Genomic DNA, 26638 nt, shown 5'->3' with positions numbered 1-26638 from the left:
TACCAAATTATTTGCAACAAACTATAGTTCATTTTCATGAAGGGTAGATATAGCAGGCCTTTTTAGACAACAGTGACAAAGATTCCACATAACACCATAAAATACACTATAGTCTTGAATCCAGTATTTCTTTGGGATATATAGTTAATTGTACTTAAGCAATTCCATGCCTATTCTGACAAGTGGTGTTATCATAGTAAGAAATTTGAAAGAGAAAAGCACTCACATCTCACTGTTTTCAAAGTATGTTGTTATACAAATGGGGGGAGGGGAATGCAGGTACCCAGTAAGTACTACCTTTCTTCATATATAGAATTTATACCTATCTTTATTCTGGGATGTTGTATTAGCTGAATCAAAAATGAAAAACCTGAAGCTGCAATACTAGGGCTTGGGTGCTAAGGTAAGTGAATGGATGTGGATGACATCCATTTATTCAGAATGATAAACAAAAAAAGATTATAAAGAGCTCTAAAAGGCTCTTTCCAAAATAAGATAAGCAGGCAGTAAAATGGCAAATGCAGTTCAATGACAACAAGTCCAAAAAGTGATAGATACTGGGGCAAAAAAATGTTAAATAGATGGATTGGGTCAGAGGAGGTGATGACCAACCAAGAAGAAGAATCTTGGGTTCAAAACAGATAGTTCAATGAAAACGTTGACCCAATGTGCAGCAGGTGAGAAAAAGATAAATTCCATATTTGGGATTATTATGAAAAGGATTGCAAACGGATTACAATCTTCTAAAATTGTAATGCTTTTATATAGATCTATGGTGCCTAAAGTTTGGGTCAGCATGTCTCAAAATGGAAAACTCAGGAAACAGCAACCCAAATGACCAACAGCCAAAGCAACTCCACTGTGAGGGAGGGTTACAACATCTAGGACTTTCAAGTACAGAAAAAGGAAGAAGGAATGGGAAATTTGGGGTCTTCCAGATGTTGTAGGATTAAAACTCCTGACATCCCTAACAAGTCAGTTAGGGGAGATGGGAGTACAAGTCCAACAACATTTGGAGGGCCACATGTTCAGAGAAGTATGCATGCCTGAGAATTTCCTTTGGTCCATGTTCTTTAAACAAACCTGATACTTACATCCCAGAATAATATGCAAATAAGAATGTCATTATCCTTTGGTTTCTGAACTTCTCTGAATTTTGCTTCAAAAATATAGTGAAAGGCATATATGTACTATGTGAAGAAAAATATGTTCAGAAATATGAACGTTAACTTGTTCTTTTTTATATTTGCAGAGTGACAAAGAAATAGGTAGGACAAAGCACACTTATGGAAACATGTGAAACTGACACAGCCTAGAAATAAATTGATCACAAGATGAAGGTTTTTTAAAATATTATGCATAGTGTAAATTCAATGGACGCAGAAATTCAAACTACTAGAACCCAAAGACATCGGTTAAAACTGAATACTAGAAGATTCATGATAACTCAAATGAAGTACAGTGGAAACCACGCACAGGTTGCAATTCAGTGCTTCTGTGCATAGTGCAATTTAGCGCTTCTGCTCATACGCGACTGCCGAAACCAGGAGGTAATCCGTTCTGGTACTTCCGGTTTTCGGCAGTCCACAACCTGAAAAAATGCAACCTGAAGCGGACGCAACATGAGGTATGACTGTACTGCGCACACAGTATACTTAAACTGGAATTTTCTACCAGAAGATGTGGTGATGGTAACCAACTAGGGGAGTAGACATGTTGAATTAAATAGGACTTCAGCGTAGACATTGTTAGAACTGAACTATTAGATGCCTTTAAAGCTAAGAAGCTTACAACTACAGTATAAGCAAACAAAACACAATTTTTTGGTTTTGACTTGAGCACAGAAACTAGGTTCTAAGTAGGCTAGATAAATAAACTGTATATATTCTATTATATTAAACACTACATTCAGAATTAACAAATAAGCCATATACAATGTTCTTTCATTTTACTTATTTCAGCATTTTAAAGGGATACTAAAATCATATCAAACTGACAGTTTGTCACTAAATTACCATCTTGTCACACACAGAAACAAATCACAACAAACCACATAGATACTTTTGCCAATTTCTCATACAATACTCAAATCTTTCTACTGTTTGAGCAAGCAAATCATTTTCCTATCACCCAACTTCCCTTCAGTAATTCCTTCAAATCTTCTCTCAGACCTCCGCCTTCAAAGGTTGAGAGCCTTTCCTTCGCAGCAGACTTTCCCTTCTTCCACATTAGAAGTTTCACACAATGTCTTCTACAGTTCATCCTCAGAAGTCCATTAATGAGCACACACAACTCTAAATGAAAGCCATACCATAACTCCCTTATTCTGGTTAAAACTAGACTATGCCATTCTCAAATGACAGAGTTACAAAAAAGTCAGGAAAACTGAGACCTCAGGAAAATAGGGGTTACTGAAGAAAGGATTCACAGACTGGGTTTCATATATCATTGCTAACAGGTCTATAAACAAGCAAGGCTCAAGAATTCCCAAGTGTGAATCAAAAAATGATTGTTAAATAAGAAGAGTGAAGCACTGAGTCAATTAATGCTGCATGTTCCATTGCCTCAGATTGGAAGGTGGCAGGGAAAGGGAGATGAAGAGGAAGAACAAGCCCTGCTGGTTGGAGAGAAGATGGGACAGCTGGAGGAAAAAAATAGCACAAAGAGGTACAGGGGCCAGATAAGAATATCCAGTGTGTGTTTTACAAAGTATAGAACAGAATTTAGAAGGTGGGCAAGATTTCATTCAGCAATCCTATGGTGCAGAAACTGCAACACAGTCATACCTCGGGTTGAATGTGCTTTGGGATGACCGCGTTCGAGTTGTGCTCCGCGGCAACCTGGAAGTAACGGAGTATGTTACTTCCGAGTTTTGCCGCTTGCGCATGTGCTCAAAGTGACGTCACGCACATGCGCAGGAGCGGCAAAAAGCAACACATGCATGCACAGACGTGCCGTTGTTGGTTACATTTGCTTCTAGATGCGAACGGGGCTCCGGAACGGATCCCATTCACATCTAGAGGTACCACTGTATGCTTTAATTTGGTTTCCAGGCACTTCTGACCAATTCTGCAAGGGCTCTTTTACAAATCCAAAGCACAAAAACATTACAGAATTTTAAAAGCAAACGGAAGAAGTGTGGATAAAAGAAATGGCATTACCAATGCAAGCGGAACCACACATCTCCATACAAAACAAAGTCAATTAAAAATGTGATACAGCCAAGTCTTTGTTTCATTGCTTTTGCCTAGCTAGCTCAGTTGGTTGGAACAAGGTGCTGATAATCCCAAGCTTGCAGGTTTGATCCCCATATGGGACAGCTGCATATTCCTGCACTGCGGGGTGGGGGTGGACCAGATGATCCACAGGGTCCCTTCCCAACTCTACAATTCTATTCCTGTCCCCATTATCCTGGTCTGTACATAATGCTAAACAATAAGGTTATAGCCAATGAAGGCACTGCGCTTGTAGAATGACTTATGCTCACACAATGGAACTTCCTCTCATTTCTCTTCACACATATCTGCTGGGACAGGGTCCCCTAACACTTGAAGAGGATGGGAGGCAGAGGGATAAGAGAGGAGGGAACATTTTATTGTGCAAGTGTAAGTCATTCCATAAATGCAATAATGTCTCTAGGAACACAGAAATTCTCAATTTATAGAAATTAAGAATACCTGTACATTCTTGGAAGTTTCATATCAGTTAATTTGTACCCTAAAATAGTGTGTTCAGGTATTAAACTACTCCCTTGGGATAAGCTTATCTGCAATGCAGTCTTTATGAAGAGGAAGAGAAGAAGGATATCAGGAGGAAACAGAAGTCCAAGCATAATAATATGCTAAGGGACCTTGTGATCTCCACTAAATTTGTTTCCTGACTCACTAGGATTAGTAAAACTGAAAGCATGCCATTTACAAAATGTTAAAAAAAGTGAAATTTTAACTATGTAGAAATTATCTGTCTCAAATATAATACTTTTCCACTACTTGAATAAAAGTTAGTCATGTATTTTTAGTTCTTTAATATTTTAGTCTTTAACAGTTATTGAATACCCCACACCCAATTCTGTCTTTTAAGTATACAACATATTATGGAGGCGAGGGAGAATCTCTCTCCCCCACAAATGGATAGGGAGATAGAATAGTAGAAAACAGCACATATCTCCCTATCCACAGGTATCTTTGAATAAAACTGTGATTGGATACACTTGTGTGTAAAGTTTCTTTGAAATAAAGCTTACTTCCAGAGATAAAATTCAGTTGAAACCAATTGATAAATAGGCCAAGGGTGGCAATTATGTATACACTATTAGTAGGAATAGGGTATCGTGCAAATGTTGGTCCACAAAGGCCAATCTACAGATTACCTTCCCCACACAGGTTACTTCTATATACCCAAATGTAGTATTTAATACAGCTTGCTATGTGGAACTTCCCAATCAGGAAAGCTTTCATAGTTGTAACAGATGCCTTCCACACTGCTAGTGTAGAAACTTCTCACACAAGACCTGAAAGTAATTGTGAGTGGTAAGAAAACCTTATTGGAACTGCAAGGATCAGTGTGGCAATCTGGGTTAGATATTAGTTAGATACACATGGTTGCCATGAAGAAGTGGACAGCCATATGGAGAAGGTATTATGCAGATTATTCACAAGAGTTCAGCATAGCAGCATAATGAGCAGTTATTGTAAAATCTATCACTGATCCCCATAACAACTTCCTGCAGGTGAACAAAAGTTCAATTTTCAAAACAGGAAACAAACACAATAAACTGCCAGAGCCAAACTGAATTTAGACTCAAGTCCAATGTTCAGCTAACATGTTAGTATCTGCCTACAAGTGGCATAGTTGGTTACAAGTCACCAACACCCTTCAACTTCTAGCAACACTAGAGGCCGCAATGTATTTATAGACTCATGAGTGTTTCTCAGAATTCCCACCAATAAACTACAAAAACCATGTCTCTTATAGGAGTAAGAGCACCACTCCTGGAACAATATATGGGAACAATTATTCCAAAGAAAATGCAAGCAAAGGTAAATCCACTGAGATGCACTCACCAAGAAGAAAAGTTAGATTGCTCCAGCCTCCATACAGTCTGAAATCTAAGTAGAAGGGGAAAAAACCAGAACAATTAACAGCAACACGACGACTGGCTGGTTCTATAACAGGGATGGGAATCAGAAGTTCCACAGAAGTTGCTAGGCTACAACTCCCATCAACCCTGGCTACTGCTCATTTTGGGTGAGCTGATGGGAGTTGCAATTCAAAACATTTAGGGGACACTGGAAGGAGGAAACCTTCCATAAGGTTAACTAGTACTCACTGTTCTTATTGAAGCAGTACCCTTTCTGAAATGATATCAAAAATATTTCCTCTTGCTGAAAAATCCATTTAAAGCAGGCTTCCTCAAACTCAGCCTTCCAGATGTTTTTGGCCTACAACTCCCATGATCCCTAGCTAGCAGGACCAGTGGTCAGGGATGATGGGAACTGCAGTCTCAAAGCATCTGGAGGGCCGAGTTTGAGGAAGCCTGATTTAAAGGATTGACCATAAAAAGTGATAAAAACTGAATAAATGTTGATCATGTAGATTGACTCATTTGCTTGGAGACTGCACACCTGCCTGAAGGGCCACTGAGAATGTACAAGACCACTGTGGAGCCTACTGTAGGCAATTTGCGTAGCCTACATGATGGCGAGTGTAGTATACAAGTGTTACTCTGTTCCCATTGGAATGTAAGAGCTCAGAACAAAGGTCCAACATACTGTTTCCATGGCCAAGAAGATGCCTATGGAAAGCCTACAAGCAGGACCAGAGTTTGACAATACCCACCCATCTTTTTTTTCTTAATTAAATTTGGATACTGCCCTTCATCCACAGATCTCAGGGCAGTAAAGAACAGTCCTGTTTACGAACTCTGCAATACCGGAAATAGTGTCCTGGTTTGCGATCTTTACCTTGGTCTAAGAACAGAATCCGAACAGTGGAAGGGCCCTGGCGATGGGAGGCCTCATTAGGGAAAGCGCGTCTTGGTTTAAGAATGGTTTTGATTTAAGGACTGACTGATTTAAGGACCTCGTAAACTGAGGTACCACTGTACTTGCGATTCCCAAGCATTCAGAGGCATATTGTCTCCCACCATAGCTATTATAGCTAGTAGTCATTCACATTCACTCATCCTCCATTGATCTCTCTAATCTTCTTTTAAAGACAGCAAAGTTGCTCCAAAGTTATAACCTTTCCTCACAGGGGAGTTGCTTCACCCCCTTGCTCATTTTGGCTGCCTTTTTTCATATATTCAATATCCTCCTTCAGCTGCAGCAAGCAATCATATTCTCACCAGTTTTATATAATAGTATTAAGCTACAGGGTGTTTTAGTTTCATTCACTTTCTTAATGATCCCTAAAGTAAAATTCAACATATCCATCAAGCTATCTCCCATAACCCCAAGGTTTCATTCCAGGATAGTTCTGACCGCCACTAGCACGTAAGTTTTTTTGCTGTTGGTTTTTGTGCCCCAACGTGCTTCATTTTACACTTGCTAACACTGAATTACATTGCCACTATACTGCTCATTCACACAGTTTTGGAGAGATTCTCTATAATGCAGAAGCATTTATCAGTAGTCCCCGTGTGGAGGTTGGAATGTTTGTATCATCCCCAGTTCAGCTGAAAACCACTACTTCACTACAACAAAGCATGGGTTTAATGGGCAGAGGAATAAAATAGGATAACTTCAGTGAACAAACTGCAGAGTTCCGATACGACTGGTTGTAGCAAATCCGCAGTTGTCACAACCCAAACTACTTAGTTCCTAACTTTGTGAAAGCGCAACCGCCCCAATTTCTACTCCTTTTGCCAACGGAAAGTAGAGGCAGATGCGATTTGGGGTCTTTGGGACCCGTCTGCCCGTTGCAAACAACTCCATGCAACTTTTACCCTTTTTGTGGTGCACTCTTCCCAACAGCGGCCACCATCAATAGCCCTACCACATAAAGATAATAGGGAACATAGGCCTGTAGGCACCAGTGTCCCATTTCCTATAGTGCCCCCACAAACAGGGCATGAGACACCCTCACCTCCAAGTGGTGGGGACCCCCACCCACCAACTCCTTAGGGAGAAGACCCACGGGCCACAGAAGGTCGTTTTAACTTACATGGGGCTCTGGCTCGAAATAGTAAAAAGCCCCGTCATAGGGAAAGGGCAGGGTTTTTGAAGAACTAGGGCTCCAAGAAGTCAGCCAGACAATGGGGCAATGGTGTCTGCTGCCCCGTGGAGTGGGGGGGGGGGAGGCGGAACGACCCTCAAAGACCCCAGATCCCCGACCTGCTTTGACTGGCAAGGCTGCCTCGAGCTCAGGCGAGGAGGAAGAAAGGCATCGAAGCCGGTGTACTGACTCTGGCCAGGTGTGCTGCTTGCTGCCGCGCCTCAACTCACCTGCCCGCCTCTTCGCCCTCCGCACCCAGCAGCAGCGCCGCCGCAGCCGCCCCTCCCGGGACTCCGTCGCGGCCGGCGCTCGGGGGACTCGGCCCCACCACGAAGCTGGGAGGCGGCCGCCCACACATCCGGGGCGCGGGGGAAGGCCGTGGGGGGGGGACACGCTCCCCTTCCTCACAGGAGGCGGCGGCGGCAGCAGCAGGCGAGAGGGGAGCTGGTCCCCCTGCCGCCGCCCCGACTTCTCATCCCCGAGAAGGCGGCTCCCCTCCACTCGCGCCTCGGTCGGTGTCGGTGCCGGCCCGCCTGCGGCCTTTGCCCTCGCCACACTGGTAACCTGCTGCCCGTCACCGCCCCCCTCACTCCAACTTCCCGGCCAGCCTCCCCGCCGCCATCTTGTTTCGGGGTAGGAGGGGGAGAGAGCGAGAGCGACTGCTTTCGAGCGCACGCGCGGTCGAGGGAATCCCGGCTTATTGGGAGACCAGGGGGAAAGAAAGCAGCCCGGCGCGCCTGCGCGGGAGAGCGTGGCGTTCGCTTTTCACACCTGCTGAGAGAGAGAGGGAGAGAGAGCAGCTGGGAAAGGGGCGGGGCTTGGTTGTCTCCCTTGCTTGACAGCGCGCGGAGGGAGGGAGGAAGGAAGAGCCAGCCTGGAGCTCGGCTGCAAATGCTGCAAATGCTTAGTCGGTCTGCGCTTCTGCAGCGATTGGGAGGGGATAGAGGGGGAAACCACGTGCAGGGAGCGGCAAAAGCGAAGTTGCTGGATTCCAGCAAGGAGATAAATAAGTAGGCAACTTTTAGAAGAACTTTTATGCTTATAGTTACAGATAGGTAGCCGTGTTGGTCTGCCATAGTCAAAATAAAAAAATTCCTTCCAGTAGCACCTTAAAGACCAACTAAGTTAGTTCTTGGTTTCCACCACCCTTCTGAGTAATACCCCCTCCCCACCTTCTCACTATATAGAAGGATCTGGCAACTTCTGTTTCAGTGTATCTGAAGAAGTGTGCATGCACACGAAAGCTCATACCAAGAACTAACTTAGTTGGTCTTTTAAGGTGCTACTGGAAGGAATTTTTTTATGCTTATGTATTTGTTGAAGCCGCCCAGAGTGGGTGGGGCAACCCTGTCAAATGGGTGGGGCACCTAATATTAGGGACGCGGGTGGCGCTGTGGGTTAAACCACAGAGCCTAGGACTTGCTGATCTCAAGGTCGGCGGTTCGAATCCCCGCGGCGGGGTGAGCTCCCGTCGTTCGGTCCCTGCTCCTGCCCACCTAGCAGTTCGAAAGCACCCCCAAGTGCAAGTAGATAAATAGGTACCGCTTTCTAGCGGGACGGTAAATGGCGTTTCCGTGTGCTGTGCTGGTGCTGGCTCGCCAGCTTCGTCACGCTGGCCACGTGACCCGGAAGTGTCTCCGGACAGCGCTGGCTCCCGGCCTCTTGAGCGAGATGAGCGCGCAACCCTAGAGTCGGACACGACTGGCCCGTATGGGCAGGGGTACCTTTACCTTTACTTTACCTAATATTAGGCCTGGCACCTTCATTATACTGTACAGCTTTAGGTGCCAGGCAAAAACGGCCCTCTTTAACCAGGCCTTTGGTTGATTTGATTGATATCCTATGGCCTTTTAAAATGAGTTGGGGGGTGTTATAGGGTTGTTTGTTTGTTTTTATTTGATTATGTATTTTGTGGTTTTATATTCTGATGTTATGCTGTGAACCACCCTGAGACATGTGGGTATAGTAAAGGTAAAGGGACCCCTGACCATTAGGTCCAGTCGTGACCGACTCTGGGGTTGCGGCGCTCATCTCGCTTTATTGGCCGAGGGAGCCGGCATTTGTCCGCAGACAGCTTCCGGGTCATGTGGCCAGCATGACTAAGCCACTTCTGGCGAACCAGAGCAGCGCACGGAAACGCCGTTTACCTTCCCGCCGGAGCGGTACCTATTTATCTGCTTGCACTTTGTGCTTTCGAACTGCTAGGTGGGCAGGAGCTGGGACCAAACAACGGGAGCTCACCCCGTTGCGGGGATTCGAACCGCCGACCTTCTGATCAGCAAGTCCTAGGCTCTGTGGTTTAACCCACACGCCACCCGCGTCCCTATGTGGGTATAGGGCATTATATAAATTCAATAAATCATTACAGTACTGGCATCATCATGTGCTGTTTTTCTAGAAAAGGAGGTGCCAGAACTTGCCACAAACACCTACCTTGTTCTCTTATACAGTCAAACCTCAGTTTTCGAACATCTCGGCCACCAAATGTTTCGGAAGCTGAATGCTGAAAACCCAGAAGTGAATGCTTGCGTTTTCGAACACGCCTCAGAAGTCAAACGGCTTCCGAGGCACGTTTTTCATCCCCCCCCCTTTACTTTGCAGCCAGCCCTTGATCCTCAGGTTTTGAATGTTTCAGAAGTCAAATGGACTTCAGGAACAGATTACCTTCAAAAACCAAGTTTGACTGTAATGGAAATGGCACCCACCTGAGAGGTGCCGGAACTGAGTTCCAGCTGGGAAAAAAGCCATGGTGATTGTTCTGACGTGGGGTTTGTGATTTCAGCTCTCTTAACATAATATGCTGGAGACAGTTCTCTAGTAACACTTCTTTATTACAGCAAACAAGACTGAGACCTGAGGAGGGGAAAGCTACATTTATAGGGACAGGGGACTAGCTAAAAAGGATACATTTTGGAGGGAACAATATCAGGCAATCACAGTCCTGCCTTTTCATAGAATCATAGAATCATAGAGTTGGAAGAGACCACAAGGGCCATCGAGTCCAACCCCCTGCCAAGCAGGAAACCAATAAGACAGAGGATCCAAATACAGCAGCTTAAATGAACCAATAGTAGCTGTACCCTCTGAAACCAAAAGGCAGTTACTTTACCCTAATGCAAATACAGACAATAATAATACAAATATAAAATCCTTTGACTCAATACACAACAGTGATGATGATATATGGTTTTATTTACACATATATACAACCTGCACCCAGATGGAGGCATTGCAGAACATTCACATCCTATGAGGGCAGCAATGGATTCAAAAGACAGCTGAAAGTGCATACAGTGGTACCTTGGGTTAGGTACTTAATTCGTTCCGGAGGTCCGTTCTTAACCTGAAACTGTTCTTAACCTGAAGCACCACTTTAGCTAATGGGGCCTCCCGCTGCCACCAGAGCACGATTTCTGTTCTCATCCTGAAGCAAAGTTCTTAACTATTTCTGGGTTAGCGGAGTCTGTAACCTGAAGCGTCTGTAACCTGAAGCGTCTGTAACCTGAGGAACCACTGTAGTGCTACATTGAAAATGTAGTTTGACTTTCAGATGCACGCTCCACTGGCCACTTCATGTATTAGAACAAAGGCTATCATGTGTTTTGCAGCAGAAACTGACATATGCCTACCCTGAAGTCGTACAGAGATCAATGAGGTTTACTTCCAGGTATAAGTGTATAGGATCGCGACCCTAACCAAACAAACACCAGAAGCTTGACACAAAGAAGAAAGGTTGAATTGGTTTTGGTTCCCTTCATACTCAACCACCCATGGGTTTCAAAAGGTTTGAGTCCATGTCTGCAGAACAGAATGTCAATCTGAGGGTTTTTCATGCAGTACGTTGTGCAGAACTGGCTCTTACTAGTATCTGTGTATAGTTTGTCATATTAATACCTTACATTTATATCTAAATATGTGAAGCAGCCTCAAGTATTTTGACATGAAGCAAGATGCACATTTAAATAAATATCTAGGTTCTTTTTCCAGGCTTAATTTCAAAGATAATTTTGTGTTACAATCAAGGACCTCTGTGTCAACATAACAGTTCCATAAACCAACACTCTAAGCCTTGGTAATTAGTTAGTTCCATATTTTTCTGGACTGTTCACAGTTTGTGCCCATCTATTTTCTGGATGCTTCTAGGGCAATCCACAATCTATTTTCCCAGTGTTATTGCCTCAGCCGTTCATTTGAACATGCTTTAATTTGATCCTCAGTTTAAAATTTTCCAAATGCCAAAATGCAGAACAAACCCTTTGAGGTTTAGGGCATGTTACCATGTGATTAAGTGCCTAAGGACACTTCTGGGTAAGTAGGTGCCCTAAGAAGAACATTAGAACAATTGAAGATCCTAAATTCTTTATCTTTGTTTAGATCACAATAATCTGAGACCCTATGCAGTTTTATGCCACACCAAGGAAGCAATTTGTCTCGTATGAGACAGTTAAGGTAAATACCAGTTAAATATAGTATGAGAGGGCCTATAATACCACAGCTTGAAGGCTGAACTGAAAACATGTACAGTAGGCATATTTGTGGTTTGGAAAAGCAAAAGGAGGGGAAATAGTGTGGGGGGAAAGATGGAAATATGTTGGGCAGTCACTATGGGATTGGAGAACATTCAGTTACAGTTGAGGCATCAAAACAACGATAAAACGACCCACAACCATTTTCTTTCTAAATACACCAAACTTAATTTTTCAATCAATTTTTATTACATTCTATTAATTTTATTATAGCCTTCTATCTTAAATTAACCATTTCCAATCATTTTGCTCCACCTAAAATGAATTCTTTCTGAACATGAATAACCCAAAAACTATACCTTGTATCTTATATTCCAGATGTGGTCTCACTAAGGCTAATACAAAGAAAGCATCAGTTCTTCGCAAATAAAAACACATCACAAAATGCACCCAGGATTTACATCCACTGTATTTAGAGCTACATCACACTTAGTCATCATGATTATCTGATACCCTGAGACCTTTTGACCTCGATTATTTTGAACTAACGAAGCACCCAGGCATAATAAAAATGCTTAATTGTTCCCAAATGCATGACATTGTAATATTGAACTTTTTTTCTTTCTATTATTTGCACCATCATTTGACAGCATGTGCTTAGTGGCTGGAAACACCATTAATAATTCTTAAGTGAGTCACAGACATTTGTGGTTTTAATAACGACTGGAAGTCTGATTGTCCTGTCTAATTTATTATGAGTGTGCTCTCTTTGTAATGGCATTAGAAGCTACGGTATTATAATCAAGGCTTTATTTCAGAGCTGCTAAATATAGTTACTGCCCTCCTACAAGTTTATAGATAGCCTTCTACATATTTGCAACAATCAAAGAAGTTATTGTTTAACACGCTTTGTCTCTTTGTTCACAGCTGGCAATCTTTTGCTTGAGGTTTTTTGTTTTTTGGTACAAAAAAGTGTTGATTTGTAAAAATAGGGTGCAGTGCAGATCCATTTAACTTTAACATCCAATTTAAATGTTAAATTCATGGGATTTTATAATTGGCTTCTAGGGGATGTAAATTGCACCCTAGTTTGGTAAGCACGGCAAATACGGATTCATACCAGCATCTCTCATTTGCTGCCTACATTTTCTTCTTCTTTAAAGCAGCTTGAAATATTTTCTGAAAATGTAGACTGTTAAATATTTTTATCTATGTAACAACATGTGTTCATAGATATTATCCTATATATATATATTATCCTATATATATATACACAGTGTGGTGGGTGAGAGGACCGGGGTGGGGTTTTGCTGCTTTGACTTGGATGCGTATTCCTAATTATTACCATTTTAAAACATAGCAAGAAGTGTAAATTGGATGTATGCAATGTGCTGCCAGGAGGGGGGAAATGTAACAATGTATTTTAAATGAGCTATATACTGTATGCTGGGCATTTTCTTCACTATCTCCAGTCTTCTCAGAGAGATTGCCAAATTAGAAGTTGGCTACAACTTGGAAAATAGCATACATTTAATATAATGTTTAAAGAGCAACGAGAAAGTATTCAAGAAACTTGGCAAATATTAAAATACAGCAAAAAAAAAAATTTAAAAAATGTACCAAACAACTATTCTACATCCTTTTGTACCCTGCTCACACTTAAAATTACCTGGAACATTAGGTCTGATTTGTTGTAAATTGGATGTTCAGGATCTCTGCGACAAATAAAATAGGGTGTTGGGGTGTCCCATTCAGCTTAATCAATTAAAAGTTGCTTTCGCATCTTTATGTTGTGTTTCTTTAGAGTTAAAATTAAGACTGATTCAACCAAAACTGATGTTCTGGGTCTTAGACTCCACAGTACTGGTACAGGAAGGACTTGGCGATACTGGTGAGTTAAGGGCCTCGCCTGCGTTTTTGCTTTTTCTGGTCAGAAATTGTTGTTAACTTTGTTTTAGAAAAATCCTTGGTATTTGCAGATAATTCATGCATTTTTAAATTATGTAACAGATGGGCAACCAAAGTGGACCCTGCAAGACTTAGTGGCTGCAAACATACAGTGGTACCTCGGGTTAAGAACTTAATTCATTCCAGAGGTCCATTCTTAACCAGTGGCGTAGCGTGGGTTGTCAGCACCCGGGGCAAGGCAAGTAATTTGCGCCCCCTAACCCGTGGATTTGCACCCCCTAACCCTAACCCCCAGATGTTGCGCCCGGTGTGGCGGCCCCCCCTGCACCCCCACGCTACGCCACTGTTCTTAACCTGAAACGGTTCTTAACCTGAGGCGTGCTTTCGCTAATGGGGGGCTCCCGCTGCTGCTGCGCCGCTGGTGTGCAATTTCCGTTCTTATTCTGGGGCAAAGTTCTTAACCTGGAGCAACCACTTCCTGGTTAGCGGAGTTTGTAAGCCGAAGCGTCTGTAACCTGAGGTACCACTGTACATAACCCAGTTGATTTCCATAGTTGATCCAGAAAAAAACAAAAACAAGATATGTAACAGAAAGGACATATTTTGTAAGTTGGAGGTTTTCTCAGTAGCAGGTGGAGTGGTTGGGTGGTGGTTGGTTGCATCACTGCGGTTTACCAGGAGGGAGAGGGAGAGGGAGGGGACAAGGCAACACCGAGATTGGCGTGGTACTGTTGCAGGAACACCCCCCCCAATCATTCAGTTTGTACAAACACGACACACTCACACACGACGTACGCGACGTTTCTGTTATAAATTCATAGTAAATCAACCATACATCGGATTTACACCGGTCCACTTTTATTTTACTCCATGAAGGAAGGACTACAAAATGGGGAAGGTTTGATACAGGGCAGCCATAATCCCTTGATCATACCAGCACATACACAGGAGCCCTGCTCAGTTGCTATGCCAACCCTGATGGTCCTAGACAGAAGAAGAGTTTGGATTTGATATCCCGCTTTATCACTACCCGAAGGAGTCTCAAAGCGGCTAACATTCTCCTTTCCCTTCCTCCCCCACAACAAACACTCTGTGAGGTGAGTGAGGCTGAGAGACTTCAGAGAAGTGTGACTGGCCCAAGGTCACCTAGCAGCTGCATGTGGAGGAGCGGAGACGCGAACCCGGTTCCCCAGATTACGAGACTACCGCTCTTAACCACTACACCACACTGGCTCTCATCAAGGTCACAAAGAACTTGCATATAGGAATGGATTCAGCATGGACTGGAACAAAAGACAATGATCAGCTCTTCCCTCTGGGGGCAGGAAACTGCAAACTCCCCTCTGTCACCTGGAAAGTACTCATGGGGAGGGGGAAAGGGGGAACCAGCCAGGTGACAGGACACTCAGATTACCACCACAACTCCTCCCTCAACCCCTCCTTTTTGTGATGTATCAATGATGTAGTTGTGATGTAGTTTTAGGGGTGTAGTTTGGGGGATTAGTAACTAATAAAAGTTGGGGTCTTCTTTTGTTCGGGACTTCCATCTTGCTTCATCTTGTTGGGGGTGGGAGTCCTGTCACGACAGTTTTCAATAAAGGCCAAGCCTACAGGCTGCTGTTTTGCTCCAAATTGTCCTGGTTGGTGTCTTTGTCTTTTTGTCCAAGGGAGCCCTCGGATTCCTCCGTTAACAGTACACAAATTGGAAGGAGTGCCAGACTGACTGGTGCATTACACTCATTTTGCCACCCTTTGCTCTCCCTGTCTATCTCCCAGTGACAAAACCAACTGAAGCTTAGCTGAGCACTGCTACACCACCCATGCCACCCATTACTGGGTTTTGCTTATAAACTTAAATGAAAAATGCCTTATTCTGGTCAACCTGCAAATAGTAATGCAATTCACTTCATTTGCACAAAAAATTTGTTTAGTGTCATACCTGCGTTGCATGATGACACTTGCATCTGAGGTATATAAATAACGTAATCATAAAATGAAGCTGTGGCGTTGTGCTGACTTGGTGACTTTAAAGAAAACAACTGCAAGAGGATAATTTAGGTATATGTTACAAGATTAGTACAGTAAATCAGAATAGGTATAAACAGCAGGAAGGGAAAACAGAGAACGCACCATGTTATTTACCAAGGGGATTTCTATTTCTTATTTCAGATAGAAGCAAAATGTTCTTTAAGCCTCCTGGTTTTTGAAATATGCTAAAGTGTAATATGATCATTATTGAGCAGGTAACAGAGCACTCTGAGTAGCCTCATTACTCAATATGCCAATAGTTCTTTGGCACTGCTTAGGACTGGCCCACAATTACAAAAGAACAATTGAGCCAGTCCTGCAGGGAATCTACTGAAATACCATTTGGCTCTGCTTCTGTTTTGTTTTGAGCCTTCTGTTGGACTGACAAAGGGAGGCAACATTTGATAATAAGATTGAGTACAGTATATCCTGGAGATTAAGAGCCAGCCAGATACATATTGCAATTACCATTAATAGGAATGTGCAAATTGGCACAATTCTATATTGCATTTAAATGTTTGCCCAGATGTGTGGGGTGTAAAATAATAATAATAATAATAATAATAATAATAATAATAATAATAATAATTTTCATTAACTTTACTAAAAGCACAATCTCTCAGAATCTATCCAGAAGTAAGATCTGTTGAGTTCAATGGGGCTTACTCTCAGGTAAGTGCATATGAGTGCAATGATTCCCCCCCCCCCAGCATTCTGTAATTTGCTTTATTTTCAGTCATCTTCGCCTCAAAGATATGTACTTGGAAGTCAAGCTGCAATTCTAAACACTTCTGTTATGGACTGAGCCCCTGTTATGGATTGAGAAAGCATGCTTACAGTTGCAATGCCTTACACTTTTAAATAAATCTGCTGCAAACCCCACCTTCTGTAACGGTTCTTTGCCATTTGCTCTTCTATAGCAGATGTGCTATATGCCTAATTAAAAGTAACTCCCACTGATTATTACCAGGTAACCAGCCCAAGTTGCTTTTAACCAGTTCAAAGCCCTGGATCCATTGGTGTCTTCCAAGATCACCTTTTTAGAAAGTGTTGCTTGGGGTTTTCAGGGGAGAAGGGAAGTAGGAAAGCCATTCTGTTTTAGTGGAACAATATTTTCAGGCATTAGGATTCAAGCCCATCTTTTGATTTAGTGTGATAGTTCTGAAGTCGACTGGATCCAAACTTGAATTCCTCCTTCTTTCAGATACATTATGTTATTTTCTTTTAATAATAATAATAATAATAATAATAATAATAATAATAATAATAATATCTATTTAACTAACTGTATTGGAATGAAAAATGACTGAGGAGCAAAGTGTTCCCAGGCTCCTCTTTGGGTGTCCACACATTTGCAGATTTTCAGGAAACCTAATTTGGCTTGCCATGTTGTGTGAACGAGCTCTGTGAATTCCACCTCAACAAATGAACTCCTGCATTTGGTGAGGATGTTACTGAATAAATATTGGCCCTCAAATTAGTCTGAGCAATAAAACGAGGGAGTCCTTTCCATTCCGTCTAACAAATGTTGTAAAATATTTTCCAAATCACTGTATCACCTTGAACAAGGAACCAGGCTAGAGGACATGTTGGACATGTGTTGTGTAGAGCTGCTTTGCATCAGTTCTCCATAGCTCCCAAACCTGGAGAGATGCCAGCTGCAATATATCTTCACGGACTCCCAATCCGCAGTAAAATGCAAAGCACACGAGTCATGTCAGGTTTGAGCAGCTTAAAAAAAAAGAATGATATACTGCACTCCTTGAAAATATTACGGTCCAACTTCATTTCCTCAGTTCTTTCATGTGCTGGCTTGCAGTTTTCTAGCCTAGCATGTTCCCTTTCTTGCACGCACGCACACACACACGAGAGAGAGAGAGAGAGAGAGAGAGAGAGAATGGCAGAAACTTGTTCTATGGTTTGTGAGTTAAGGTAGGATCCAGATGTTTATATATGTATTGTAAACTCTAATCTAAAGGGTTTTAACCGTGTATGCCAACATACCCACTTACTCAATTTCTTGCTCTTAGGTCACTTTCATGTTTTCAGAGAGCATTAGTGCGATGTTTTTTTAACCTACCCATTCATTTTCCATCTTGTATTCAGTGGTGGCTACTCAGAGAAAGACCATATTAAATAATGGCTAAATTCAGGAAATGCTGACACTGTCTGAGTTTTCACAGCTCCTGCTTTGCTTCTCCCCACAAGTCAGTGGGAGCAACAAATGGCAATCTTTGTCTTATCTTTATTTCCAGCTTGGATGTTGTAGTATGTTTTGCTCCAAACCATGGGTGGGCAAGCTAAGGCCTGGGGGCCGAATTCGGCCCAATCACCTTCTAAATCTGGCCTGTGGACGGTCCAGGAATCAGCGTGTTTTTACATGAGTAGAATGTGTCCTTTTATTTAAAATGCATCTCTGGGTTATTTGTGGGCCCTGCCTGGTGTTTTTACATGAGTAGAATGCATGCTTTTATTTAAAATGCATCTCTGGGTTATATGTGGGGCATAGGAATTCATTCATTCCCCCCAAATATAGTCTGGCCCCCCACAAGGTCTGAGGGACAGTGGACCAGCCCCCTGCTGAAAAAGTTTGCTGACCCCTGCATCTAGACCATGATTGCTAAGCCAAGAACAAACCTTGGCTTCAGATTGTGGTTTGTTTGGAACAAAACAAAACATGACTCCCATTCTGTATGTAAGGGGGATGTGATCTATTAATTCATGGCATGCCATTAGCAGTGGTTTTTTTGTGATGTACAAATGCAGTCTCTCTCTCTTTAATCCTTTAGCTTTCGGTGTCACTTTGTTAAAACATTTTCTTCTTTTTCTATCTGTACTCGAGATATACATTTGTACCTACTTAGTTAAGCACTTCCCTATTCATGTACCTGACAAATTGTATTTTGGGCTATGAAAACTTATGCCACAATGAGTTCATTAGTCTTTTAGGTGTTCCAAGACTCTTCCCTCCCTTGACCGCAACAAATCCCTCACCCTCTATAGTTCATATTCAATTAGTTTTGCATCTTCATTTAACGTTCTAGTTACTTTGTTATTTGCTTTTTTTAAGAGTAATTGCATGCATGGATTCTTAACTAAAGGGCAAAGAGTTGTCTAATGAAGTAAATGGATGTTTACTATGCATTAAAGAGAATTAGTTTATCTGATGTGCCTAATATATTATTCAAATTGATTTCTGATTGGATCCACACAAGCTGGAATTCAATAGCGTGAACCACACAGAACACATTGCGGAAAATAAACCACAAATCTACCAGCTAGACATTTATATTGCCTTTCTCAATAGTGAGTCACACATATTCTTCAGTGTGATCATCAAAGAGCAGACTGCTAACCTCATTTGTTTGCCATGGCTGGAATATTTACAAATACTGTAAAAGCCTTACGAGGAAAAAATTAATTGGTATGCATGCAGGTTAATAGTCCAAGCAAGTGCTACAAAAAGCAAATGCTCTAACTACTAATGTCACAGGTACATCAGATTTAATTAAGATGCTTTATGTAGAGCTAGGGAATTCTGCTAAACTCTGAATTAGCTGGTGAAGGCTGGGCGGCAATTTGCTCTGGCATTTCAAGTAGCTCTCTAGGACTGTCATGGTGCTGTCAGGCAAGGAATGCCCAGAGCAAGGAATTAACTCTTTATTGTCACAAGTACCCTTACAAGTTAGGAAAAGGCATGTCCATCTCAGCTACTCCTAGGTTTACACTTGATGAGGCAGCTGAGGCAACAGAGAGCCCCCCCATCCTGACCTCAGCTGATTTATCTTCCCCACCCAAGCTATGTGCAAGCAGGTGAAGACTACATTAGCATATACAGTGGTACCTCGGATTACAGACATTTCAAGTTAGACGTTTCAGGTTACAGACTCCGCTAACCCAGAAATAGTACCTCGGGTTAAGGACTTTGCTTCAGGATGAGAACAGAAATTTTGTGGCGGCAGCGGGAGACCCCATTAGCTAAAGTGGTGCCTCAGGTCAAGAACAGTTTCAGGTTAAGAACGGACCTCCGGAACGAATTAAGTTCTTAACGCGAGGTACCACTGTAACCTGCTCCTGCTCCTTGCTCTTCAGTTCTCAGCTGGTCCTGGGAGGCAGTGCGACAGGAAGAGGTAATGTGGAAGCCCTTGACTTTATACCAGCCTGACCTATCTCTCCCCCCTCCTGCACCTGTTCTTCACTCTCTAGTCGCTTCTCCTGCCTCTGCCTCCGGTCTTCTGGCTGTGACAGGCTCCTCCAGATCACTGATCCCTTCTTCCAAGCACTGGCGGAGGAAGGGGGAAAGGTTACCAGATGTTTTTCAATGAATCCGGGGACACTTTTCAACTTCAATGGATTTTGTATGGGGACTGATTTGTAAATCCGGGGACTGTCCCCTGGAAACGTGGATCTCTGGTAACCTTAGGAAGGGGGGAGCGGTAGATGCTGCCCGTCCCAGGTGTCATCCCTGGGGGGTGGGTGACATCGCTGCCCCACCTCCCTGGGATGCTCGCCACGCCCTGTGGGTGGCTAGCCCCGCCTCCGGGTGCTGGAGCAGCTAGCTCTGCCTCTGCTTCCAAGTCAATCTCCAACCCTGCTTCTCCCGTTGCTCACTCATCGCTATCCAGCCACCACTCCTTAGTGTCCAGCCAGTCCCTGTTTCAGGAGTCAGGAGTAGGTCAGCAATAAAAAACACTGGTGTCAGTGAAGTTAACTCTTGATTCAAAGAAACTCAAACAATGCAAGCCCAGAGACCACAGCCACTCTTCCCAGTAGGTCTTACCCCAATGAGGCAGTTGTGAGGATTGATGGTCCCCACCTTCCACAGTTCCTTAGGAGCCTAAGGCTCTGGAGCTAGTATGGTATAGCGGTTAAGAGTGGTAGTCTCGTAATCTGGGGAACCGGGAACGCGTCTCCACTCCTCTACATGCAGCTGCTGGGTGACCTTGGGCTAGTCACACTTCTCTGAAGTCTCTCAGCCCCACTTACCTCACAGAGTGTTTGTTGTGGGGGAGGAAGGGAAAGGAGAATGTTAGCCGCTTTGAGACTCCTTAGGGTAGTGATAAAGCAGGATATCAAATCCAAACTCTTCTTCTTCTTCTTCTGGCCTCTCGCCTCTCTTTGCTCTGCCCTCTTCATTTCTCTGCATGTTCTTAAAGGCCAGAGGGGAGGGAGCTGGTTACAGCAGAGAGGGAGATTCCCTGGTTTTTTCAGCACCTTTTCTCATTTCTGTCTCCTGCCCCCCACTCCTATCTCTGATTCTGGACTGCTCTCTGCCCCATTCTCTTCCTGCTCACTAAACCCTGTTGCCTCTTCTGTTTCTGACACCACCTCCTCCTCCCAGTCTGCTCCTTCTCTCTCTGAACACCCATCGCCATCCTACCACCTGAGCTCTGAGCCTTCTTCCCCTGGGGGTTCCCTCTGCATCCAGCCAGTCCATGGCACCCTGACAATGACAGTGCGCAAACATGACAATAAAATGTAGCATATCATTACAGGAATGAGCAGTAGCAAGCCTCACACAGGTATGCTTCCCCCACCCTCACCTCTTCTGGTGTGGCCATGAGGAGCTTCTGTTTCTATTAACAGCAGGTAAAGGTACCCCTGCCCGTACGGGCCAGTCTTGACAGACTCTAGAGTTGTGCGCTCATCTCACTCTAGAGGCTGGGAGCCGGCGCCGTCCGAAGACACTTCCGGGTCACGTGGCCAGCGTGACGAAGCTGCTCTGGTGATCCAGCACCAGCGCAGCACACAGAACGCCGTTTACCTTCCCGCTATAAAGCGGTACCTATTTATCTACTTGCACTTTAAGGGTGCTTTTGAACTGCTAGGTGGGCAGGAGCTGGGACCGAACGACGGGAGCTCACCCCGCCGCGGGGATTCAAACCACCCACCATGCGATCGGCAAGTCCTAGGCGCTGAGGTTTTACCCACAGCGCCACCCGCGTCCCACAACAGCAGGTGGTTATGCCCAAATCTGGGGGGAAAACTGGTTAGTTGTCACTGAAGCATGCCAACTTCAGGCCTTTGGTTAAAAAGCTGCCTCCCCCCCCACCAAGGAACAATAGTTAAGATTAACCATAGTTTGCCCAGATTCAGGCATAACAATAAACTGTTGGTAATAAAAAATAGCAGCAGTTTTTTGAGCTCCTCATAGCCATTCCATGGAGGGTGGGTGTCATAGTCTGATGCTAAACAACAACGTGCAAAGCTCAGTGGAGTGGGAGGCCAGCCAACGAGAAGAGTCTCTGAGGCATGGGTAGGCAAACTAAGGCCCAGGGGCCAGATCCGGCCCAATCACCTTCTAAATCCAGCCCGCGGACAGTCCGGGAATCAGCATGTTTTTACATGAGTAGAATGTGCCCTTTTATTTACAATGCATTTCTGGGTTGTTTGTGGGGCATAGGAATTTGTTCACCCCCCCCCCAAAAAAATAGTCTGGCCCCCCACAAAGTCTGAGGGACAGTGGAGTGGCCCCCAGCTGAAAAAGTTTGCTGACCCCTGCTCTGAGGTGTAGTTGCCTGGAGGCAGAGTCAGTATCCCAAATCAAGTCCAGTCCTAGGATTGGGCAAACACCAATCCATGTGATTAGACAGTCCAGGTGTCAGGGAATCCAATGATCATGGGGTCAAGGGTCAAGGGTCAAGACAAACAGGAAGCAGCAAGGTAGGGCCAGGAACTACAAGCACTGTTTCCAGCATCTGACTGCTGCTGGAAGAGCTGCTTAAGAAGGCTGATCAGCTGTAGGTAGAGTCATTCCACCTTTTCTTCCCCCTTCAGATTGCTGTTCAGCAGGCAAACTGACTCCTGGCCTGTGACAGTGGGGGGAAGAAACTTTAAAGGAAAATATATTCAGATTTGCAAGCATTTGTGAAATATACTCTGAGTTGAGAGTGGATTTCATGCTCTTTATTCAGCTCATAGTGGTGAGAAGGAATGAAAGTTCCCTCAAAGTATCTGCTTTATATACATTATTTACACAATGGGCTGCACAAGATTGGCTAATTCCGGGATTCTCCTGTAGGCCAATCAGGTTGTGGATTCACTTCCATCTGGAGCTGGATTGGGTGGCTCCTGCAGACCAATCATACTGCTACATTGTTTTAGGACCAATCAGACTGCTGCATTTTGGATCCTATTCAACTCAGGACATAACAATTTGATACTTAACACTAGTTAAGATTCATCATATACTATATGGGCAGGTGAAAAGGGAATGTCTTATTTTTTCACTACTGTTGGACATGCTTCAAAAAGCAACAATTCAAGGAAATGATTCATGCTACTATTAGAACAGTTGCCTCGTATGAGTTAGGCTTTAGTCTCCTAACAAAGCAGTTTGGATATATAAATCATGGAGATGTTGTCTGGTTTTGTGCAAAAATAAAAGTCAGGCCATTTCTTTTGACATGGGTTCTGCTGGTATTAGGACACAACGTAAGAATGATGTTTCAGCCTGAAGTGCAGATTTTAATATTTTGTCACTCTAACAACCAATGCTATAAGAAAGAGAGCAGATGGATTAAAAAAGGACTAAGAAGCTCATCAAGATGAGAATCAGTTGTGGAAAATATTGCCACTTTCTACTCTATACTAACCCTAAACAAGACTTTGCATTAAGCAGCATATAAAAATTGGTACTTTTGCACCAACCATGATTCATTTCAGAAGGGCATATACTGGACCTCTTTCCATTGGACTTCATCTTTAAAAAAAAATAATTTAAAAGCGTTTTAGCAATGGATAGATGCTAGAGGCCATGTCATTAAGACCTATGATAAAAAATGCTGCCATTGCGAATAATATGCTTCCTTTTAAAATCCACAAATTTGTCATTGACACAGTTATTAATGCTGACTGCATCAAAATTCCCTGGGAATTCTTTTAGAAAGAATCGTGTCAGCATACTCGGTTTGCTTCAAAGAATCGATAGGCGGGTAGCAGAGAGATAGAAATAGGATTTTACCCCACCCAGAATGCTTTTGTTCGTTTATTTATTACATTTGTATCCCGCCCTTCCACCCAGAGGACCCCAGGGGTGGCAAACATCAAAATGTTAAAACAGTACAGTTTAAAATAAGGTACAGTGGTACCTCAGGTTACATATGCTTCAGGTTACATACGCTTCGGGTTACAGACTCCGCTAACCCAGAAATAGCGCTTCAGGTTAAGAACTTTGCTTCAGGACGAGAACAGAAATTGTGCTCCGGTGGCACGGCGGCAGCAGGAGGCCCCATTAGCTAAAGTGGTGCTTCAGGTTAAGAACAGTTTCAGGTTAAGTATGGACCTCCGGAACGAATTAAGTACTTAACCCGAGGTACCACTGTAAAAACAAATTTAAAACATTAAAAATGCATTTAAAAGCATTTTGCAACATCCAAAAGCATTTAAAAGTGACTGCATGCCCTCTCTATTATATATCAGCCATCAAATGTCTAGGTAAACAGGTGCATTTTAAAATCTATCCTGAAAGTCAGTGATGAGGAAGCCAGAGACATCTCACCCAGGAGGGCATTCCACACCCAGAGAAAACCGCCAAGGCTCTATCACAAGCCAAGTGCCAACTAGGCAGCAGCCAGAGGAGGCATGGTGAGAGAATCAGTGCTGTCATGATGTATATTATGTTAAGGGGAATGCAAGTTAAGTGGCTAATGTGTGTGAAAACAGGTCATTTCCGGGCCTCATGGAGAATGTACACACAATCTGGCTCACACCATACCTTCCTCATCCGACGAGAGGAGGTGCCATTGAAATGATCTGTTTTACAAAGTGTGCTCTGGCCACCAGAGAGTATGCCCATATACCCTCCAATATTTCCAATGAAAATAGAGACGTCCTATTCCACAATAATGATGATAATAATTTTATTATTTATGCCCCAGCCACTCTTGGCTGCTTCCAACATAAAACATAAATCTTTAAACAAAAAACAAAACAAAAAACCCACTTCCCTATACAGGGCTGCCTTCAGATGTCATCTCAAGGTTGTATAGTTACTGTATTTTTCGCTCTATAGGACGCACTTTTTCCCTTCTAAAAAGTAAGGGAAAATGTGTGTGCGTCTTATGGAGAGAATGCAGGGTGCGCCGCTAAGCCCAAAGCCAGAACAGGGAGACGGAGCGCTGCTTAGGACTCTGTCTCGCTGTTCTAGCTTGGAGATGGCTGCGCAAAGCCTCCACAGGGCAGCAGGGTGGCTTCACAGGCTGTCCCCGAAGCCAGAACAGCAAGAGGCTATCCCAGAAGCCAGATCCCTCTTGCTGTTCTGGCTTCTGGGGTTCAGAATTTTTTTCTTCTTGTTTCCTCCCCCCCCCAAACTAGGTGTGTCCTATTGTCCGGTGTGTCCTATAGAGCAAAAAATACGGTACTTATCTCCTTGGCTCGGGGGTTGCATAACTCCATACCCTCCAACATTTCTCTGATGAAAGTAGGAATGTCCTACCATACCTGCCAACATTTCTCTGATGAAAATAGGGATCTCCTAAGGGAAAATGGGACATTCTGAGATCAAATCAGAAACCTGGATGGCCTCTGTATGTCCCTGGAAAATAGGAACACTCGGAGGGTCTGTGCCCCCTATACTTTGTCTTTAAGCCTGCATTCTTCAACCTCTGGTTCCCAGATGCTGTTGGGCTACAGCTCCCAGCCGGCTTATCCAAGGGTCAGGAATGATGGAAGCTGTAGTCCCAACAGCACCTGGGGAAACCAAGGTTATTAAGCTATTATCATTCAGACCAAGGCTGTATCTAGACACATCAAAGAAGTGTTTCAGTTAAACAAGTTTTAAACTTGGTATGAGAAATCGCATTGGCAAAAATGGAACTGGTGTCACAGTGTTATAATGCATATACGATGCATATTCAGTAAATCAGGTCCTCCCTTAAAGAGTATTGTGGTGAGACCTGGAAAACCGACACCCTGTGTTGTGGGTAGATATGATTGGTCAGCCACAACACCCGATTGGTAGGTCCCTCGAAGCTGGGTGCAATCTGGCCAATGGGACGCAGTCCAAACAGTTCAAGGGACCTATTTATGCCCATGCACGTGACCCAGAGCTTCCTCTTTCGGCGCGTGCATTCGGAACATTGCAGATAGGCTTTGGTTCAGGTGATAGGGATGGGAGAACGCTCTCGCCATCCCTATGTGAAGGGTATTCCGTTAAAGGAATCCAGGGACTTGATGGTTTGGTCAACCCCTGAGAGGGGGTTGTGCCCATGCCTGAGTCCAGGGGGACATTTGGGTGGCAGAGTTAGCTTTCCGCTTAGCCAGGTGTTCACCCTTGGCTGACCTATGCTGGAACCCTGGGTCAGCGCTACCTGAAAGGGTGCAGGGAGCTTGTCGAACCAGAGCCTATGCAACCAGTCACTTTCTGTAATCAATAAATTTGCAGCCTAAATTCTGCCAAAAACCAAAATTTTGAGTCAAGTGTGAATTTACTTAGAGGGGAGTTTTTCTGGATCTGAACATGGAAAGCACTTTTTCTTTACCCATCTAGCTAAGTCCCAAAAATGTTCTGAACATGGAAGCTCAGAATGCTCCACTATTACCATACTTCATTGTTTTGGCTGCAACAGACTGCTATAGCTATCCCCTTATTGGAATAAAATCAGTAGAGATAATGTTCTTAACTTTTGCTGGCTTGCGCCTTGTTTCAGTAATTGCAATAGCTGAAATAACAAAGCAATAAGATTTACATCCTGTTGTATCTGGAAGGGGAAATTATAGACAGAACCTTGCAAAATTACACCGACAGAAAGGAAGAAAAAAAAACACACCAAACAAACACAACAGATGCTAGTGCACAAAAATGAATCCTACATAAAAACTGTCCCTCTTACTAACCATACTGATGGCATGGTGCGGAATGCAGCATTCAGCTGTGGTGCCTATCCCAATGCTATTTATAGCAGCGAAGCCTTCCTGTGAGATACAGGGTTAGATGCAGATAATATGTGTTGCAGTCTGCTGTCTTTGTTTAGCCTCTAAACTCAAAGATTCAGGCTGCACCAAATCCATAAAATGCAAGG

The 26638-nt window shown here is 43.6% G+C and overlaps 1 protein-coding gene and 1 long non-coding RNA gene across 2 annotated transcripts in view; both read right to left on the bottom strand.

Moving 5' to 3' along the window:
* APC (APC regulator of WNT signaling pathway) overlaps positions 1–7853 on the bottom strand; it is a 62368-nt gene extending 54515 nt beyond the window's left edge. Inside the window, exons 1-2 of the mRNA XM_082191532.1 lie at positions 7446–7853; positions 5064–5108 (exon numbers count right to left, since the gene is read on the bottom strand). The gene's annotated coding sequence lies outside the window, so the exon portion shown is untranslated. The remainder of the gene's footprint in view (positions 1–5063; positions 5109–7445) is intronic.
* Positions 7854–20603: 12750 nt separating this feature from the next.
* The window catches only part of LOC309514509, a 266727-nt gene continuing 260692 nt past the window's right edge, over positions 20604–26638 (bottom strand). Inside the window, exon 3 of the long non-coding RNA XR_014212023.1 lies at positions 20604–20714. This is a non-coding gene — a long non-coding RNA (uncharacterized lncRNA). The remainder of the gene's footprint in view (positions 20715–26638) is intronic.

The sequence above is a fragment of the Podarcis vaucheri genome (assembly GCF_965113315.1).
Source record: "Podarcis vaucheri genome assembly, chromosome: 11".
Classification (NCBI taxonomy): Eukaryota; Metazoa; Chordata; class Lepidosauria; order Squamata; family Lacertidae; genus Podarcis; species Podarcis vaucheri.
This window is presented reverse-complemented; position numbering and strand designations above follow the sequence as displayed.